At 41.9% G+C, this 19210-nt stretch overlaps 1 long non-coding RNA gene across 1 annotated transcript in view; it reads left to right on the top strand.

Annotated features, from left to right (window-relative positions):
- The first annotated feature begins 1046 nt into the window (after nt 1-1046).
- LOC135176831 (uncharacterized) overlaps nt 1047-19210 on the top strand; it is a 28969-nt gene continuing 10805 nt past the window's right edge. Inside the window, exons 1-2 of the long non-coding RNA XR_010302850.1 lie at nt 1047-1192; nt 11859-11920. This is a non-coding gene — a long non-coding RNA (uncharacterized LOC135176831). The remainder of the gene's footprint in view (nt 1193-11858; nt 11921-19210) is intronic.

The raw sequence follows: 19210 nt of genomic DNA on the forward strand, positions 1-19210 counted from the left end.
AAATAACTTCAGAATACCATGCTTTGGTGTTCTGATATTCTATTTCCTAGCTTTCAAATTCAGAGAAGAAAGAGAAGGATCCGCTGTGATGAAGCATTAGCTATGCAAATAGCGAGTCTTAATCTTGAATTCCCAAGTGAGACTGCATTTAGCAGGCGTACTTCTATTGCTTCTGGATTTCTCATCAGTTCTTCAGGCACTTTCTGTAGGAACCAAATATCCACTCCATTTACAAAAGGAGAAATGACATTGTTTTGAGCACCTCTCATATGACGAGAGACTGAGAGACCTGGGGCTGTTTAGTCTGGAGAAGAGAAGACTGAGAGGGGTTCTGATCAATGTCTATAAATATCTGAGAGTGCAAGGGCCAATCTCTTTTTGATGGTGCACAGCAATAAAACAAGGGGCAATGGATGGAAACTTGCAACATAGAAGGTTTCACCTGAACATGGGGAGAAACTTCTTTGCAGTGAGGGCGATAGAGTGCTGGAATAGGCTGCCCAGGGGGGTTGTGGAGTCTCCTTTTCTGAAGCCTTTCAAAACGCACCTGGATGCATTCCTCTTCAGACTACTCTAGTTGATCCTGATTTTGGCAGGGGAGTTGGACTCAGTGATCTCTGAGATCCCTTCCAGCCTCTAACATTCTGTGATTCTGTTTTGTTGTTGGCTGATCTTGGTTTTGTATTACTTTCTTTTAAAAGAACCCTCAAATGTTTTTGGACTGCAGACTCTGTGGAAGCAGTAGAGGGAGAGAAACAATTATTTCCAAGTTGTAAGTACTGTCTGGATTTGCTTGTTGGTGGATGTACCCCAAATTCTCTTGAACCTTGATGTAGCTGTGATGTATGAATGGCTTAAACAGAGGAGAGGGGAGCAAACTGTATGTAACTTAAAAACCTGCCCTTTCCTCTATCCTCAGCTCTCTGGTCGGGAAGAAGGGGCTGTGGAACTCCACAGCTGTGCAAACTGATGACAGGTGTGAATTTGCCCCAGACCAAAATATATAGTGGCTGGCAGGGCCTACTGGGAAATGAAGATGGCAGCATATCTTTGTGCCTTTTAGCAATTCCCAGAGGGTAGGTGGCTACCCTCTCATAGCTGCAAATGAACAAAAACTTTTTTAAATAAGCAAAGAGCAGAAGAGCCTGGGGAAGAGCCTCAAGTGTAAAGGTACAGCCATAACAGCATCAAGGTAAGAATATGCCCCCTAAAAATACAGCATTGAGGAGAAATGTGTCCTGTCAGGGCTGAGATTATTGCCTGGGAGGCAAGAGTATTGCTCTAGAGTCCATAGAGAGATGAATCTTTTTGAGGTATCAGCTAAAAGGTGTTTTGGCCAAGGGGAAGTAGGTGAAAGCCTTGCTCCTGGCCAGACTAGAAGTGTTCTGTCTCATTGATTCTCACTAGTTTTTAAGCCTCATTCCCGAGATGAAACACAAAGTCCCTGGTTGGGAGGCAAGCAGTTGAACAGTGATGTGAAGAATGGCTTCATTCATGTTCTAATTGAATGTAAGAACTTTCCTTCCCTTAAAGGACACCAATTATTGTGGATTTTTTTTGGTTGATTTTTTTATGGTTGATTCTTTTATGGTTGATTTTTTTTTTTTGTGTGTGTTTTGCTGGGGTTTATTAATGAATGAATAAATAATTTTACTTGTTTATTCTTATTTTTAAACCCAGCTAAACTAATTTTGAACTGCCACAGATTCTGATGGTTTCAATGCCTTTATATCAAGGCACAAGCAAAGATAATAAATAGAACAGGTTCATGAGTAGCAGACTGAGGAAGGCTCAAGCTTGCCTTTCCCCTGTAAACCTGTGGAATCCCAGACTCTCTCAGCTTGCTTAGAAAACAAAAAGTCATAGAAAAGAGACATGTTTCTTGTCCACTGTGAACCAGAAAAAAAGTACTTCTTAATGCACAGCTGCTAAATATGCTAAATCTGATGCAGAAGGCTTTCCTGGCACAGGTCGAAATTTATTTTGGTGAGGCATTTGTGTGCAAGCTATTACTTTTAGTAAGGTGGTTTACATTTAGAACCTGTTTCTGCACAAAGGATTTTGTAATGGTGCAGTAAAACAAATCTTGCCTGCCCATCTTGAGCTGGAAAAAACATATTTAATTTTTGATGGAAGTACTTTAAAACCCCAGCTTGAAAACAGTTTGGTGCACTGAATGAAACTCTGAATGAGAAGCAGGGAGTTCTTGTTACTCTAACATGGGCAGATACCAGCTGGGAAAAAAGATTGGCTAACTTCTTGATGCCACCATAGAATCATAAAATCAGCCAGGTTGGAAGAGACCTCTGAGATCATCCAGTCCAACCTAGCACCCAGCCCTGTTCAATCAACTAGACCATGGTACTAAGTGCTCCATCCAGTCTTTTTTTGAACACCTCCAGGGATGGTGACTCCACCACCTCCCTGGGCAGCCCATTCCAATGCCAATCACTCTCTCTGGCAAGAACTTCCTCCTAACATCTGACCTATATTTCCCCTGACACAACTTGAGACTATGTCCCCTTATTCTGTTGCTGGTTGCCTGGGAGAAGAGGCCAACCCCCTACCTGGCTACAACCTCCCTTCAGGTAGTTGTAGACAGCAATGAGAATCCCCCTGAGCCTCATCTTCTCCAAGCTAAACAACCTCAGCTCCCTCAGCCTCTCCTCATAGGGTTAGGTGAGAACTCTCCATGCTTCAATATATTTATGTTCATCTCACCTCTGTGGGAGGATATATCCTCATTTGAGCAACTAGAGAGTTAACTTTAAGAAAAGCCAACTGATATAAAATTGCATAGCAGCAGTTCAACCTATTCTTCAGAGTCCTGAGCTGATTCTGCACTCAGACCTGGCCAGATTACTAGAGACTGAAAAGAAAACATGATTAAAAGACAATAGGATAGTACTCAGCATCTTTAGCATTAAGAAGCCATTATTGTGTCTGGTAGCTGCAAGAATATGTTGGCTGTTGATAGTAACATTACAAAAGAGATTATTCCCTGAATTAAGAAAAGTAGGGAATATTTATGCCAGCGCTAGCCATAATCAAATTCCTTTCCTTACTGTTTTTTGTAACCCCCTCTAATTGAGATCACCTATAATGTTACCACAAGCTGAAGTCAGCATCAATTAAAAATCCCATTTATATTCCCTATGAAAACATATGGCCTTCAAAAGTGTTTGATTTTATTGGACCTTCTCATCTGTTTGTCGTTTAAAGTTCAGACCATTTTCCATATTTCTATCAAATGCTGTCTCACATGAAGTCTGGCAAATGAGCTTGCAACATAGCTTATTTGAAGTTATAAAGAATCTAATACTTGCCTGAAGTTGACCTCTTTATACAATAGTGTAGAAATGAATGTCTGAAGCTGAGGGATGTACAGTTCTGTAGTACTGCCTTGTTCAAGGCAGGCTTGAACTTGTACAGTTACAGAATTTATGGTCATTCCTGCTGGTGCAGACTCAGCCTTCAGGTAGAAGGGAGATGGAGGGGGAAATAGGGCAAACTCTGTAATGCTGGCAGTCCTTCTAGGCATGAGATTTGACTCTGATGTCACTTCCCAGTGCTCTCTTGCTTATTTATTGAAAAAAAAGATGATTAGGCAAATTTTTTTGTGTGGTTTTTTTTTCCTTTTTTTTTTTTTTTCCTGTGATTGCTTTTTCGCCATCACATTTGTTCCTTCAGAGTCCATTCACGTTGATGAATCCATTCACATTGACATATGGGTTCTATTCTCTTTCCTAGTTTGTCAGGGAAGTGTTTCATGAGTGGTTGGAGGATGGATAAGAGAGCCCAAAAGGGTGCTAGGATTGTTCCCACCACTTAAAAACCATCTCAGCGGGTTGAGGTGCTTTGCTTTCAGTGAGTTCTGAGGTACAGATAGGTCCTTGTGTGTGCTTTTTGCACTTGAGTTGTTTTTTTATGAACAGAATGGAGCAGTCTCAGCCATCCTTTGTCTCTATAATGTGAAGCAGGTGAGCCATGTCTACGTGATGCTTCCCTGCCACTCATAAGAGACATTGGTGGTGTGAGGTTACAGCAACACTTTCTGCCTCCCGTTGCCCTGTCTGAAAAATGAGAGCAGTCCTACGTAACCTATGCTGGTTTCTCTAGCATCATGTTCCATACTGTGTTCTTCATTTTGGTGTTAGCTGCTACTGTGCACAAGTGCATCTGGCCTTGGGTTCCGACTCAAACCATCCCAAACACATACTTGAATCCTGAAGCAGGCCTGATTTGGCCCTATCCAACTGGTAAACCTGATAGATGAGAGGCTGGGCTGCATCCTGCACTTCCAAAGCGGGTGTACAGAGGTTGGATTTACAAACTGTTACTTGAGTTTCCTTTATTGCCTTCTGTCTCTTGTCTAAGGGGACCCATTTCATCTGCAGCTTGGGCAGATGAACTTAAAATAGGAAGGCAAGTTCATATTGCTTACCAGTAAGTGCTAGTTGTCAGATCTCAAGAGCTCTTTGGATGTTAGGTCACTCCTAAGGCCCACCAGCTGAGCTACACCAAGGAGGTAAGAAATAGAGGTGTTTTGAGCATAAAGATGCTATTCATTACACACAAGAGCTGCAAAATCTTGTTCTTGAAGTCTTCAGATTTGAATGCTTATCACTGTGTCTCACTAGTATTGGTTGTGCTTCTTTTGCTTTTAGACACATCTCAAATGTGTTAATTACACTTTTAGCATATTAGTTAAGGGACTTAAACATTTTTGGAGGTTATTGGCACCTGAAATTAAAGTGTATTGTTATCTCCTTTCTTAGAGAGGACTCTGCTAACATGAAGCTCTTCAGCAGTTTCATTTTTTAATTTCTTCTAATCAGCTTCAGACATAAAGTGCTGTAAGTGAATGACCATATCTGCTAATTAAATCGAGCCTTGCATGACCAGGTTAGCACTGCAGTTGTCATTATGCTTCCACTCAATGAATTGTATTTCCAGTTAGTCTTGAGGCCTCCTTAATGGCTCTTGGGTTACTGGGACCTTGACCTTAGTGATGCACATGCTTTTGCTTAACTTACTTCATATAGGTGCCCATGCTGGGTTCAAGCACATCTCTTCTTTTGTAGGTTTTCTCACACAGCTGAGCGTTCTGAGGAGCAAGTTCTCAAGGAGCAATTCCCTATTGATACCCCTCTGGTCATTGCAGCTACAAACTGTAACAGTATCACTTCCCCTGTGCAGTGCTGGTTTGGAAAATCAGCTTGGCATGCAGTAGCAGAGGTCTTTGCAGCCACTTCGAATTGCTTTCCGTGTTTTGGTGCCTTTGTGACTAGCATTTGTATCTCTGGCTAGAAAGTTGTGACTCTGAGTTGCATTCAATAAATTTGGCTTGTGTTTATGGCTGAGGGAAGCCACACCAGGCAGTTGTGTGTTTGAATGAGTGGTGTGGGCAGGCTGCTTACAGGTACTGGCCTATCAAACTGTTCTAATCTTGAGAGTAATGCATCAGGAGCTGAAAGAGAGTCATAGTATGGTAGAGGTTGGAAAGGACCTCAGGAGATTGAGTTCAACCCCCTTGTCACAGTGCAGGATCACCTAGGGCAGGTCACACAGGAACACATTCAGATGGGTCTTGAAAATCTCTAGAGAAAGAGACTCCACAGTCTCTCTGGGCAGCCTGTTCCATTGCTTCATTACATCAAAGAAGCTTTTCCTCACGTTGAGGTGGAACATCCTGTGTTCCGGTTTGCCCCTTGTCCTATCCCAAGACACCACTAAAAATAGGTTAGTCCCTTCTTGGCTCCCATCATTCAGACATTTATAAACTGTTCTCCAGAGTAAACTGTCCCAGGTCTTTCAACCTTTCCACATCAGACAGATGTTCTAGTCTATTAACCATCCTCATCACCTCTGCTGGGTACTCCCTGTCCTTATTGAACTGGAGAGCCCAGAATGGGACACAGTAACCCAGATGGGTCTCACCACGTCTGGAGATCTATAACTTATTTCATAGAAAGACCACTAAAGAGCCACAATATAGTCAGAAACTCTCCCTATTCAGAAGCTCTGTCCCAGGAGCAGACAGCTGTATACTGGAACAGGCTGTCCAAAGAGACTGTGGAGTCTCCTTCTCTAGAGATTTCCAAGACCCATCTGGATGCATTCCTTTGTGACCTGCCCCAGGGAATCCTACTTGACAAGGGATTTGGATTTGATGATCTTCAGAGGTACCTCCAGACCCCTGCAATTCTGTGATTCTATGTGTTCTATGACTCTAACAACCATATGCTAAGAGAAGCAGAGTGTATTCATATCAAGAAAAAAATGTAGTCCTAGCCTGATGTGTTTGTATTGTTTTTTTCACATCTTCAAAGTGTGTAGTTTAAATTCACTAAGGTTTCCAGAGAGCAGATCCAGTCATGTCTTTCAGTATTTGGTGTTTGAATGTGTATGTTTATTGTCTTCTAAAATTGCTGTGTGTAAAACTGCTTCGGTCTCCAAGCAGTCATGTACATTTGGTGAGATTAATGTAAAGATTTTGCATATTTATATCCTCTAAAGTAACCTTTAAAGTATTTAGAGATACTACAGCTATGTGTTGGGGTTTTTTTGCACTAACATTGTTTAGAATTGTTTGAGTTAATCTTTTTCCTCAAATAATGAAGACTAAAAGTTAATCATCTTTCCTGAAATAGAAGTGTGTAACCACAGGACCTCCCAAACTGGAGATTTACAAGAGAGCAGCAGATATCACAAGTCTCATGATAATAAACAGGAGCTATGACAGCAATTAATTTCTTTGGCCTAGTGGGAATAGCTTAAAGACACGTTTGTAATGTAGATAAGTCACAAATAGGTAACTGAGCAGAGAGAGCTTGCTAGGCTCTTTGTTGGCCACCTGCTATCCTGGGAATCCTGGCTGATAAACAGCATCATCCCCATCTGTATATGGGGAGTCATAATTAATTACCTGTGACACTGATAAATTTCTTTGAGGGTCATGTCTTAACCCAGTGGTGCATCTGCATCAAGTCTTCCTTTCCCTCTTTCAACATGAAGAGTCTATTTATGGATTCAGGTTCATAATTAAACATTTCATTTGCAAAAAGAATAGTTCCCTCTCTTTCTGTGCTCCTGTTAGGCTTTGTCAGACATATTACATAAGAGATTGGCTCGTGTTGGCCTGCTGCTCCTGCCTTTTCAGATAATCCTTTCTATTACTTTTCCAGTGCATGTAGATAATTGAATTTAACATTTTTCTAAATGCCTGCATGCAGGAAAGCTAACCTTAAATGAGCATAATTAGAATTATTTATATACTGTAAAAATTTAACTGAATCAGAATTACTGGAAAATGTGATTTTTTTTTTTAAGAGTACATTTTGCTGTAATTGAATTAAGTTAGCTTTAATTATTTTTCAGCTCTTGCCTTATGCCAGCCTTCTCCCACTTGATTATGTCAGTTGCCTTAACTGTATCTCAAGTTCACTTTGGCAGCTCTGGTGATCCTCTGTAGTGCTTTGTTTCAGTGGCTTGTTCCTCCAAAGCCCCAAAGTTCTAATAAATTCTGTTAACAGGCTTAAAAACTTGTGTGAATGATGGCTTCAGGTTACTGATGCTAATGTAGACTTCCATGAAATAAGCAGAACTCCAGGCCTTGTTGCTCTAGATACCATTTATACTATTAACCACCGCAGTCTGGCTTGCCTGGGAGACAAATGTGGTCATTGATGAGCAATTAGGAAACAGTTTTATAGTGATCTGGGCTTGATGTTGCAGGCTATCAGGGCAGAGAAGCAGTCTGTTTTCTGAAGGTCAGAATGTGTCATGAGTGGATGAGCTCACACTAAGCTGAGGAGGGACCAAACACAATTTTAATTAATGTATTTTGGTGGTGTAGGGAAGAGAGAAGGTAGGAGGTTCTTCTTCAGTGATGACACTTGACCACAAACATTTTGATCCCTGAAGGCTGCTCACAGGCAGTTTTGTTTTTATTTCATAGAGTCATAGAATTGTTTCAGCTGGAAAAGACCTCTAAGATCATCAAGTCCAACCATCAATTTAAGACCACCCTGGCCATGGAACCACATCTTAAAGTACTATGTCCACACATTTCTTGAACGCCTCCAGGGACAGTGACTCCACCACCTCCCTGGGTAGCTCCCATCTCCCTTCAAGTAATTGTAGAGAGCCAGAATGTCTCTCCTTAGCCTCCTCATCTCCAGCTCCATCAGATGCTCCTCATAGACCAGGTGCTCTAGGCGCTTCACCAGTCTTGTTGCCCTTCTCTGGATATACTCCAGCAGCTCAATGCCCTTCCTGTAGTGAGTGGCTGAGAACTGAACCCAACACTTGAGGTGTGGTCTCACCAGCACTGAGTTCAGGAGTATGATCACCTCCCTGCCCCTGCTGGCCACCATATTTCTAATACAAGCCAAGATGCCATTGGCTTTCTTGGCCACCTGGGCACACTGCTGACTGGTATTCAATTGTCTGTGAACCAATACTGCCAGGTCCCTCCCCAGGCTGCAGCTTTCCAACCACACATCCCCAAGTGTTACCATAGAGTTGTTGTGACCCAAGTGCAGGACCTGGAACTTGGCCTTGTTGAACTTCATACAGCTGACCTTGGTCTGTTGGTCTAACCTGTCCATATTGTATTGTAAAGCTTCCTTACCCTCTAGCATATCGATGCAACCACCCAGACACCATCTCTGAACTTACTGAGGGTGCATTCAATCAATCCCCTCATCCAGATCATTGATAAAGAGGACAGGTTTCAGTACTGAACCCTGAGGGACACCACTAGTGACTGGGCACCAGCCAGATTTAGTTTCATTCACCACCACTCTTTGGGCCATCCAGCCAGTTTTTTTTGTCCAGTGCAGCAAGCACTGATCCAAGCCTTGTACCATAAGTTTCCAAAGGAGCATGCTGTGGGAGAGGGTGTCAAAGGCTTTACTGAAGTCCAGGTAGACAATGGAAACGAAGTTATGATGTTAAATACATAAAGGCTGTCTTAAATCAAAAGGTATATTTGCACTTAATATCTACAGAGAGAACAGAGGAGGTTCTCAGCAGCCAGGTAAATGCTTAACCTTGCTTTCAGTCTTGCTAAGTTCTTGGCCTTTGTGACACTAGGATTTTAGGACAAATCATGCAGGAAAGAAACCTGCTCTTTTTGAGTTTTGAATGGTTCTACTTTGAACACTATGATTGGTCTCCTTGCTTGTGATGAGAAGGCAGAATGAGGACAGAAACATCAGGCTTTTTCACCGTGTTGTTTACTATTAGGCTTTTATGTTATCTTCCTTGCTATTGTGTCTCCTCTAGCATAACCCTCTGAGGCTGTTTGACCACCATTCAGCATTGTTACCTGACAATGCACAGATTTCTGCATGAATCATAGTCAGGCTCTTTTGAGGAGCTATTTTCTGGAGGACAAACCACTTCGTTGGGGCTTATTTTCACCTGAGCTGCTAGAGAAGCCTCACGCTTGAACTTTGGACTCAGCATCCTCAGTGATCCGGTGGCCATCAGGCTGGGCAATTTGGGTATTTAAATCCAAACACCAATCCTGCAATTCATGAACACTTAGCATTTGACAATTCTTCTGTGGGTGGGCTAGGCAGAAGTGAAACTTGATCATGGCAGCCTAATGCAGAATAAATTCTTTCAATCCACCATATTCTGTAGCAGGCAATGATCCTTTGACTTTAACAAACAGAAGAAACGAGACAACTGGGCTGGCACAAAGCTTGACGAGCAGTGCCAGTAAAAAGCCTGACTTTTCTGAAACCAGATCCTGCCCTGACCGTGATTAATTCCTCAGGAGTTGTTCACACAACTGAATTCCTGCTGTCAGTGCATCCAGTGCTGCCTGCCAGTCCTGCCAATGAAAATAGAGCAGTTGTAATCCCTGTGAATTATCCCTGTAGCTGAATGTAGTGTCCTATCAAATGATTCTCATGTGATAGGACTCCTAGTGCTTTCCAGCTCCTCTGGTTCCCCTGATGAAATATTGATATGCTTTTAACATTTAAGGTTATTATTCTTGTATGCTTTACTTTAGGCATCTCTTTCTCTGCAGCCATTGTATGGTTTATAGACCCAAAATACCCCACGTAGAACAGACCTTCCTGTCTTCCAATACAGACTGATAATGAATGGCCTTAGCTGAATCGTTATGCTAAGTAACCAGCAGTGCTTTAAATACATGGGGTGAAGTCAGTGTATTGCAGTATGAAGTACAGAGCTTTCTCCAGCAGAATTGTTCCTTTCATCTCCAAGTTGGTAAGCAGAGACTGGGGACCTGCTGTAGGGCCTGGCTTGCATGTTAACTTGCCATGAACAGCTGGACCATGGCAGGGTGGGGGCTGGTTGCAGGCTGCTGGGCATAAGAACTGAGAGGCAGTGAGAGACATAGTCCTTCCTACGTGTAAGGAAGCAAGTGGCTGGATTGACTGAAATGACACAGTTTTGATATCCAGCCAGATATATATATAGTCCAGTTCCAGCCTTTTAAAAATCTCAGATTCTTTTACACTCCAAAATTCTCTGGAGCTCCTTAAGAGGAATGAAGTAGGTTTATTTGATTCTGTTCTTGTGCTTGGACCCAGGAAGTTCAATCTGTCTGGTTTTCTTCCTTAATAGGATGAGAGATATAGGTTAAAGACAAGTAAAACAAATGAGATGTTCCTGCCTGATAATCACCTGCTTTCAAGAGCTTGAAACAAGAGTGAGGACCAAGTGTTATGAAATCCGCAGCAGGGCAACATTTTTATGAGTGAGTGAATCCAGGCTTTTTTCAGCATGGAGCTTGCTCCAGATAGTGATTCTTTGCACACAGGTATTTGGCTGTGCAGGTTTTAGCTCTTGCCAGCTTTTTTGGAAAACATATTAGCTGCCTTGATGTCTGAAATTCCCTGGGGAGCACCCAGAGAGAGCTCCTAAAGTGGCACTGTTTTGCTAATTAGAAGGCCAACTGTTGTCTGGCTGAATTGTCTGCATTAACAAGGGGCCCCCTCTGCCTCCCCTCTCCAGTTATAATTCTAATGATAAGAGAGCTAATAATTCTGCTTTCTGATTATGCTAATAATTCTGGCTTTCCTACATAAGGACATATGTGAGGTGTGCTGTGCTTCCTGATGGTTTCATTCTAGTCTTGCTCTCCCATGTACAATATTCATAGGTTTTATTCTTTCAATGAAGAAAGGTCAGCCTAGTTGGCATGGCTGCAGTAGGCATTTCAGGGACAGAGAGCAGAGTTAAAATGGCAGCTTTAGCTTTAACTGTTACTATCAAGCTAGGGTACCGATATGGCTCTTCACAAAATGGCAGTGGAGCATCTCATTCTTAGTGTCATAACCTCACAGCCTCCTCATTTCATAGTGGACACTGTTGTATGGGTGGAGAACTGAAGTACACAAAGTGTCCAGGTATTTGCTTGAGGTTGCTACAAAAGAAATAAGATCTGTGTCAGAGAAGACATTAAGCAGGTCTTGGGTGCCAGTTAAGAGCCCATCACAGAAAAAATCTGGTTGGAAGAGACCTCAAAGATCAGCTAGTTGAACCCAACAGGAGTTTTTTCCTCCTGGCTGAGAATGTGCCAGGAGATATGGCAGTAAAACTATGTTTTCTGAGGGTAGAATAGAAATTTCTCCCTGAGAATCTGGAGCTGTGACTGAACTTTACAAGAGACAAAACAGAAATCGAAGCACAGGGGTGCTCTGCTGCCAAATTCTGGCTGAAAAATAGGCTTTGTGCTTTGTGCATTTTTTCCCCTTCAGTAAATGCTGAAGCATTCAGTAAATGCTGTAGCATTTAGGTGTGTGGTTGAATGTTGCTAATGAATATATGGCAGAGTAAATGTGGTTGACATAGGACTGGGTTTATTGCAGTGTTGAATCCAGCTGTCAGGAGTAAACTCACCCTGACTGGACATATTTGCCTGCACTGAACTGTAAGTAGATGAAGAAATTGGATGAGGCCCAGGCTCTGGTGTGTGGTACTGGTAGCACAGTGAATCTTTACAACATTATAATTATGCTGCAGAGAAGACATTTGTGCCAGAAGGAAAAAAAAAAAAGGAAAAAAAAGGTGGCACAGTGATTTGAAATGCATGCAGCTGGGACCCATCGTGCACCTGTGTGTGTGGACATAGAGTACACAGTAAGAAGATGATGTTGCCAAGACTGAGATAGACCACCAAGATCTTCAGTTTATTCTACTTTACATAGATCCAAGCTACATGCACACAATGCTTCCACCTCTGAGTGGGCAAGCAGCATTTACTACCTGTTGTGCTTCTGGCTTTGTTCTGGACTTCGGTGTTGTCTTTGAAAGGCCTCGTTGCTTTGTGTACATAGAATCATAGAATCACCCAGGTTGGAAGGGACCTCTAAAGGTCATCTAATCCAAACCCTACTGCAGGGGTCAGGTCACCCATGACTCATCCCCCCTGTAACATGGGATTGATCAATGTGGAAGCAAAGCTTTGGTTTGGAGGGACATAGCAGGTAGGCATGGAGTACCTATGGGTAGCATTTCCTTCTGGCACAACATTGTGCAAAGCACTTTGTGCATGATGAGATGCGAATGCATAAGAGCTAAGCACCCTTTGGTGTCTGTTCCCCAGTGTAACTAACCTGGCTATTGGTCTCTCATCCAGTTCTGTAAATCACCTTAAGATCTGGTGCTTACAATGTACATAAAATGTAGATGCTGAGGGTTATTGAGAATGCTGTGGAATTCTCTTGATGATAACATCCTACATATCATCTCTGTTGGGCTAATATCCAGAAAGAGTGGTTGTCCTGAGCCACAAAATTAATATGAATCTTGTTAGTATTGAGATGCAAAAGGGCAGCCCCAATTAGAGCAAAGTAACTGCTACAGTTTTTTGTGCAAGTTGCCTTTTTTTTTTTTTAAATCCTGTAACATCAGTTAAAGACATACAAAAGAGAAGCCAAAATATAGGTATTTATTTGATTGACAGTAATGGCTCTGAGAGAAGCCATTTAAATATTATTTACATATTATTTGAAGCAATAATAATCTATCATGTCAATCCAGAGCACGGCATTGTTATTAAATGAGTCTCCGACTGGCTAACTCCTAATGGTGTTATGCAAATTAAGCATATTTAAAGAACTTCTAAAAGAACATCACTGTCCAAGCAAGGTAGCCAAGTTTTCAACATCAGCTTCTCTGTCAAAATGAGCAGTCTGTAGGTGTGGCAAATGTCTCTGCAGAGCTCTCTGACAAGGGCCAAGCACAGCAAACGCTGAATGTGTAAGGCATTCTTATTTAAACAAGTTTTTCAGCATGTAGGACTTCTACTGACATTGCTTTGCTGAACTCAAAAATGATAACTGCCCTTGTAAGATGGATGGATAAAAAATTGAAAGTACACTTTCTCTTCTCCCTGAAAAACTTTGTCATAGAATAGAATGAAATTGTTTCAGCTAGAAAAGACCTCTAAGACCGATCATCCAGTCTAACTGTAAACCTAACACCACCATGGCCATTATACCATGTCCATGTTCACGTGTTTCTTGAACACTTCCAGAAACAGTGACTCCACCACCTGTCTGAGCAGCCTGTCCCAATGCCTGACCTCTCTTTCAGGAAAGAAATGTTTCCTAACATCCAACTTAAATATCCTCTGATACAATTTCGGACCATTTCCTCTGATTCTATGAGCTGATACTAGGAAGAAGAGACTGACCCCCACCTCACTCCAACCTCCTTTCAGGGAGTTGTAGACAGCAATTAAGTCTTCTCTCAGCCTCCTCTTCTCCAGACTAAGCATTCCCAATTCTCTCAGCTACTCTCAGAATCACAGAATGTCAGGGGCTGGAAGTGATCTCAAAAGATCACTCAGTCCAACGCCCCCTGCTATAGCAGGATCACCTAGAGCAGATCCCACAGAAATGCATCCGGGTGGATTTTGAATATCTCCAGAAAGGGAGACTCCACAGCTCCCCTGTTCCAGTGTTCTGTCACCCTCACAGGGAAATAATTCCTTCTCATGTTTAAATGAAGCTTCCTGTGCCTCAGCTTCCACACATTGGCCCTTGTCCTGTCATTGGACATCTCCAAGCAGAGCATGGTTCCATGCTCTTGACTCCCTCCCTTTACATCTTTATATCCACGAATGAGGCCACCTCTCGGTCTCCTCTTCTCCAAGCAGTAGAGCCCCACCTCTTTCAGTCTCTCTTCCTAAGAGAGATGTTCCATTCCCTTCAACATCTTTGGGGCTCTGCGCTGGACTCTTTCAAGCAGTTAACTCCTCATGAGACTTGTTCTCCAGACCTTTCACCAGCTTTGTTGCCTGCTATAGAGTGTGGTAATATTTGGATGAGAAGGAGGATAGGGTGTGGTTAAACAAGTAGAGTCTGGCAAGCTTCAAGCATTTGTAATGGTAGCAAATGGCATTTTTCTGTAAATGGTCTCTGAGTGTGGAGCTGTACACCAGTAAATACTCTCACAGCTGAGTGATTAGCTCAGCTGCCCATATGGTTTTGGAGAAAATGATTGTGCTCCAAGGCATGTGCTCAGCTTGCTCTCTAAAATCCAGAGCATCATGAGTGGTGTTGCCTAAGCTTTTGTGTAAAAAGTCCTGACTACAGATACTACAGCATGATGAACCCCTCCTTTTTCTCTGAGCAAAACACTGGAAGCCATCTTACTGGTCAAAATGCAAATTCAAGAAAAATCTGTCTTGGAGCTGTATGATCAATTCCTGAGCATGTGATGAGAAATGAGACCTCCCAAAAAATAAGTGTAGCACTGGTGATGATCTGGGCAAAATTATCAATGGAAAAGGAAAAATGAAGAAGCTAAGTTCCTGGGCTGGTATTTCTCTTCACTGATTGGAAAGTGCAGTGTGTTCAGTGTACACAATTTGAAGCGCTTGGGGCTCTCTCCCTGGTAAATCTTGGTGGATCTGCTTTTCAGATATCTCCTCCTAAGATGCAGAGTAAATGTTTCTTGTAGATAACAGCATCTGAGAAGCAAAGAGTTGAGTCTCATTGGATGTTAGAAAGCTGTTGCAGCCTTTCTTCTCAGTGTGTAGAGAAAGTCTCACAGGCTTCATGGGAGCCCATAAATCTTTGTTCTAGTGTGGCACTTGAAAAGAGACTATAGCCATAAAATTGTCATGTATGGATACTATTGAGTTGTGGAGCATCTCTCAGTCTACCAGGGCTGTTCCAAGTTTGAGGTGTGTTTTCTGTTCCTTCTGTGATCTGAGGTGGCTCAGCAAAGACATACAAGAGTTGTCTCTCCCTCTTTCTGCCAGTGCTTCCCTCTCTCTTTTATGAGTGCACATGTTCACACACCTGCACACGCTAAACTGGTGCTAGGAATAGTCTTACTGGCCTGGCCAAGATGCTGCCAGCACCACTGGAAGCCAAACTTGCTTAGGTATTTTTGGCTTTGGAGTTTCCTGAGATACAGAAGAAAGTGAAGCTGAAAACATGTTTTGACCAAGTGAGGGTGCATGTTTTCATTACAGCCATCTCATCAGGTTTGGCCACTCCATCAGCATAAGCTTTTAAGACGGATTCTTGAAAGTGGCTGCCAAGGTGTCTTTAGACAGTAAAGCAAGATCGGGATAAAACCACTGTGGTATGTCAGCTGCATATTCTGACAGGAACTGATATCATGGGCGCATCATAGAGTCTCATATAGACAGCTTACTGCTGCCTTGCATGGTCTGAACCTTTGCTTCTCAAGCTAAATTTATAGAATCATAGAATTGTTTTGATTGGAAAAGAACTCTAAGATCATCAAATCCAACCATAACCTTAGGAAGCTTGTGAACCCTTCAGAGTGTACTGATGTAACTGCTAGTTGTGCTGCTGCTGAGGATCCTGCGTCCTTTGGATTTTGTGTGTGTTTGAATTCAATATGCACTTGTTTCTCTATTACTTTCTAACTGAAGCTTGATTTCTTAGGATCAAGCAGTAACCACAATGCATTGCTCATAAAAGGACACTTCTCCCTCAAAACTCCCCCCAAACAAACAGACTTTCTTCAACAACTGCTTACAACCTCCCTTTGATTTCCAGTCCAGGACTTGGATTCCAATCAAGGCAGTTCACGGAGATAAATAAATGCAACAGGCAATCAAGATGCTGTGAACTAATGGCAGGACACTTGAAAGTCTGTATTGCAGATCGTGGTGTCAGTTTCCAAAAGGCATGCAAACTGGTTTAATCAAATGTTACACTTTATTAAATTCCTGACCATTGAGAAGGAGATTGCACAGAAGAACTTAAAAGATTGGGAGTTTCAGGCTTTATTTCTGCACTGCTGATAAGTAGTAATTTTTGCAGAAGGGGAAGGAGTAATCCTCTGCAATAAAACCATTTTCATAATACCATGGGAATGAGTTATTGCTCGAGGTGAGGCACAGTTTCTAATGGCTGCCTAAGCTTTCATCTCCATCTTTCATGGGCTAGTCAGACATTTTTATAGTGCTGACACAAAAAGAGAGCATTTATGTTGCTTCCATTCTCCATCTGTCAACAGTTAGGTTAAAGTGCCACTACAGGAATACTTTTCATCGAATTTCCATTCCAATGTAGCTCATCAATATACAGTATTTGAGCCATGCCAACTCTCAGGGTTCCAATCATGTATTTTTTTTTAATGTGCCATTAATGCTTATCAAATAGGAAACAAAAGTCTGTCTTTTTAATGTGAAGGGGGTGGTGCTTGCTTTTATTCTGAATTTTCCTGTTGTATCTCCCTTGGAGTTTTCTGAACTGTCATGAGTTGGCTTTGTATAGTGTGAAAAGTCAAAGGGCAAGAGAGGAAGTGGATTGTCATTTTCCCTGCAATAAGACACATCCTTGAGCACCAATAGTTGCTTCAAATTTGTGCTTCAGATAGAGGCAAAAGGTAAAGAAGGAAGTTCTGTAACAAAGAAGCCTTGCAAACCCTGTTTTACTTGCAGTCCTTTTCAGCTACTGAACCTAGTTTTATTAGTGCATAGAATAGAAAGAGGTTATTCTATGGTTAAGTTCACAGACCTCCATGAAAAACTTACTATTTTATTCTGTTCTTGGTGCATTTGTAAGTCTGGACAGCAGGACACAGATTTCCCTTTCCTATCATGTGGAAGCTTGCAGCCATTTGAGCTAGATTGCTACCTTGGACATAAAAATTAGGAACACAGAAACTCAGGCAAAATGGAAAAGCATTGGAGTCTCTGAGTGAAGAGGTGAACATATCAGGGATAGGCCATAAAATGGCAATAATGGATAAGTGAATATAATTTCATTGGAGCAGTGAAAACTTTCTATCTGTAAGCACAGCTTGTATTTCCTCTTTGCTGCTTGCTGTGTTCACTGCTATTTCCCTCCTGCTGCTGTTTTGGCTGCTGCTTTGCTGCGCTGCTTTATTCCATCCTTGCCTCCTCTAAGATTGCTATATTCTGTAATAGCTTATTTTGTCTATTCTGTTATATTTAGTTTAAATGTAAAAATACAATTTCATTTCCTGACTTTCCAAATCCTGAGTTGTAGTGAATTTTCTCTCTCTGGGGCAGATTTACAATAAGTTATTGGGGGAGGGATCCACTCTAACCTGTAACAAAGCTCTATTTTTGTCAATATCTGGAAAAAGGTATGGCTAAACATAGGGAAAAGCTACTGTGAGGGTACCAGAGCACTGAACCAGGCTTCCCAGAGAAGTCATAGAGTCTCCCTCTTTGGAGACTTTCAGAACCTGCCTAGGAATGTTCCTGTACAATCTGATCTAGGTGAACCTGCTCTAGCAGGGTAGTTGGACCAGATGATCTCCAGAGGTCCTTTCCAATCCCCACCATTCTGTGATTCCATGATAATAGAAAAGAAAACTATAAGGGCAAGAATTGTTATCTTTAAGGTATGTTTTTTTTTGGAGGCCTTATTTCTAGGATTATTCTTTTGAATTCCTGATTTAGTTTCCTGGTTGATTCTTAACTTCCTTGTAGAATATGCATCCAAACCCAGTAACCTCCAAACCCATATTCTTAAACTGGTGGTGAGTAGAGCAGAAAAGTTATTCCAGCCCACTTCAGTGTATCCTCCTATCCTAGAAGACAGTATGTGGCAAAGATATACTTTCTATGCTGTGAAAGAGGTGGATGGGGGATGGGAAGCTTATCTTAAATTAAAAAAAAAAAAAAAGTGAAGTTAAACTCTGAAGAAAGGGAAAACAATCTGGTTTTAAAGGGATTTTCTTCCAAATGCCCTTGTCCCTTGGGTATGCAATATTCACTTAGTGTAAATTTCTTTCAGGTTTCTCTCAGCTTTTGAGTGCCTCATTTTTCTCTAATACAGTGCAGTTCATATACTGTATTTTATGGGTGACTGACTTCCAGAGGAAGGTAGGTGTGAAAGATCAGGCAACCATGAAACTGAGTTATATAGAGTAATCAGTACAGGAGAGAAGGAGCCTTTAGTCCCTTTCCTGTCACGGTCAGATGAAGCTTTCACACTATGGGAGTGATTGTAAAGATCCAAAGGAGATATTACTTGATTTTGTTTCCAGTTGTTTTCAGGTTATTGGCTGAGATTCCTAACTTCTGGAAACATGATGTTGTGTTTCCCAGCAGTCCTGAGAATGCTGTTGGCCACTGGAGTGAGTATTGTAAAGCTCTCACTCTGCATTTGGCTCCAGCCACATGATTAACTTGTTAGCTGTGGTCTTGTGGTCCATGGGTGTACAGATGTAAAGTACCATATCTAGCTTCATGTAAACAAAAGGCTTTTTTGTCTCAACAGACTGGTTTGCCTTGTGTTTCTTGCTGTCAGAGCTCGTGTGTTTGTATAATTAGGGCTGTCCAGCTGGTGCATGTGATTGCGTGTCTGAACTCGTGTGCAGCTGAGAGACAGGCCTGGATTTTCACAGAATTAAGAGATTCAAAATTCCTTGGTCTGTTTTTGATGTCCAGTGCTTTAACTGCCTTTGTGCTGTGATAGGGTGATGCAAAGCATCAAAATGTCTTAAAAGTGCATTTATTTGGGGGTTTAAGGTGTTTAAGTGTTGTGTACTTCTGCAGGTCTGATCCTACTACTTTCTTTCATGCAGCTGGGAGCCTTCTGTTCCCTTAGCTAATCTTTCATTGTTCTCTCTAAGTAGGGACCTGAGCGCTATTAGAAACAGGAACAAAAAAAAAGTCTGGATTTTATGTCTGTTTTATTCGTATCTACAGCTTTCTGTCTCTTAGTTGTGCTTCTTCAGTCCTCTCTCATAT

Source organism: Pogoniulus pusillus, chromosome 7, assembly GCF_015220805.1.
Source record: "Pogoniulus pusillus isolate bPogPus1 chromosome 7, bPogPus1.pri, whole genome shotgun sequence".
In the NCBI taxonomy this organism is placed as follows: Eukaryota; Metazoa; Chordata; class Aves; order Piciformes; family Lybiidae; genus Pogoniulus; species Pogoniulus pusillus.